Source organism: Myotis davidii, unplaced genomic scaffold (assembly GCF_000327345.1).
Source record: "Myotis davidii unplaced genomic scaffold, ASM32734v1 scaffold827, whole genome shotgun sequence".
Taxonomy (NCBI): Eukaryota; Metazoa; Chordata; class Mammalia; order Chiroptera; family Vespertilionidae; genus Myotis; species Myotis davidii.
Genome location: NW_006297815.1, coordinates 1,621,194 through 1,623,462, shown reverse-complemented (window position 1 = coordinate 1,623,462; position 2,269 = coordinate 1,621,194). Strand labels below are relative to the sequence as shown.

General features: G+C 38.9%; 1 protein-coding gene across 2 annotated transcripts in view; it reads right to left on the bottom strand.

Annotated features, from left to right (window-relative positions):
• Positions 1-2,269, bottom strand: part of NCOA5 (nuclear receptor coactivator 5) — a 19,916-nt gene that overhangs the window by 10,898 nt on the left and 6,749 nt on the right. The gene's annotated exons all lie outside the window — the stretch shown is intronic.

The window sequence follows — 2,269 nt, the reverse complement described above, 5'->3', positions numbered from 1 at the left end:
TTCCTTATGCATGCCAATCTAGCATCTCAATCTCAATAGGTTTTCAAGGTAAAAGTGTGTTTCTCCAAGAACCTATTTTCTCCTACCAGACCTGTTTGAAAGAGACTTTAAAAGGGGGACAAAGTTGGGGAGACACAGTAAGGAGCAAGACTCACGAGAAAAAAAGAGCAAATGCACAATTTCATACAAAGTAATGGTGATCAAAGGAGTTGTCCTGGAAGTGCAGAAAACTTCACTTAAAATATCTAGCAGGATAATCAAATTATGGGAAAAAAAGAAAAATTACAATATGATACATATAGTAAAGTATAAGAACACACTGTCTTCTCAACATAGTTAATGAGTAGTGGTCTCTCTCAATTTGAGGTTTATGAAGAATCTAGTTCCTTTGTTGCCAAGGTTTGTTTTTTAAAGTGTGTGAAGTCACAGATTTGTTTGGCCTGCTCTGATTCAATATTCTTCAGGAAACAGTCTACTCCACTAGAAACTTAACCTCAACATATCTAATAAACTTACTCAACCCACTCAGTCCCATTCCTGACATTTTCACTTTTGACAAAAATAATCTTCCCAGTTACCAAGGTTTAAATTCTTGAAAGTTGACTGATTCTTCCTTTCCTATCTCCATTAAGTCACTTCAATGCTGTTTGTTTTCCCCCTTCACTGGATTTATGAATTCAATCCAAACCCTTTTGCTGGCACCAATAAATTTCCAAAAACTAAACAAAACAAAAACCAACCTTCCAGACTTCAATTCACTCAACACATAAAGACCAGATTAACTACCCAAATTACAACCTATTACCAATTGCAGCTTCACTATCGCACTTCTGGCCACCCTCCTTAACAAATCTGGCCCCTTCCAACTGCTACCTTTCCTCTATTTCCCAATTCAACTTCCTCAGTTTTACTTAAGCTGTTCTTAAGACTTAACTTACATGACATCTATCACAATATTTCTGTTCTTTTGGCTTTTCAACCTGGAATATTTTTCCTGCACTAATCCAAGTATCACCCAAAACTCACAGGAAAATTCATGTCCCATGTCTTCGAAGAAATCTCAGATTAATCTCCCTAGAAATTGCTCATCATCTCCTGTTCAACTCTTAAAGCACTGACTATTTCTATTACTCATCTTGATATGGTATTTACTTGTTGTTTTTTTTCATAAATTTTTTTTATTGGTTTCAGAGAGGGAGGGAGAGGGAGAGGTAGAAACATCAATGATGACAGAGAATCATTAATTGGCTGCCTCCTGCACATCCCATACCGGGGATCGAGCCCACAACCTGGGCATGTATGTGCCCTTGACCCGAGACCCTTCAGTCCTCAGGGAAATGCTCTATCCACTGAGGAAACCCGGCTAGGTCTGGTATTTACCTTTTTTCCAACAATGTATTTTTGTTTGGCCCACATTAAGTATTACCTCCTCCATAAAACCTGCCCTGAACTCGATCTTCTGCAACAAATAGGCTTCTCTAGTCCTATCTATCTCAATAAATGCCACACTTAGCTACTCAGTTACTCAAGCCAGGAAACTGGATGTCATCCACTCTTCCCATCACATTTCCAAATTTCATTCGTCCTTTCTCTGAAATTCTGTCCACATTTCTTTACTTCCACTGACTGACATCAATGAAGGTCAACCCATAATCATCTCTCCCTAAAACCAAAGCAAAGGCCTTCTAGTTTCCCCATGTCTACTCTCGTCTCTCTTCTAGTCTTTCTCCAGATTACTCTATGATCTTTTAAATATGTAAAATCCTGCACTGGTTTCCCACAGTATTTAGGATTTAATCCAAAATCTCTAGTGCTAATAAGATCCTGAGTGGTCTTGGCTCCTGTCTTCCGCAACTTCATCTCAACCTCTCCCTAGTTTACCACTCTCTTGCCATGCTGGCCTTTCAGTATAACTAGTCAACATTTTTCCTGATGCCTTTACTTGAGCAGCAGACAGGAATGCACACTCATTTTCTAGGTCTCAGCATATATATCTTATTCCCTCATTTTGTTAGTTTAAAAGTTTATCTTCTTCCCCTAAATCCTGGCCACATCTTCTCACAGCACTTTTTTACTTGTCTGTCCACTTTCCTAGACGGCAAGTCCATGAGGGCAAAGGCTATCAGAAACTCTCCACTATAAATGTCACTGTATCTGCAATGCAGATGATCCACATGCTGAACGAATCTTGCTCTAGAACATATTTCTATTACTGCATTTATCACACGGTTCTGTAATTACTTGTTTACAGGGCCTCCCTACTAAACAG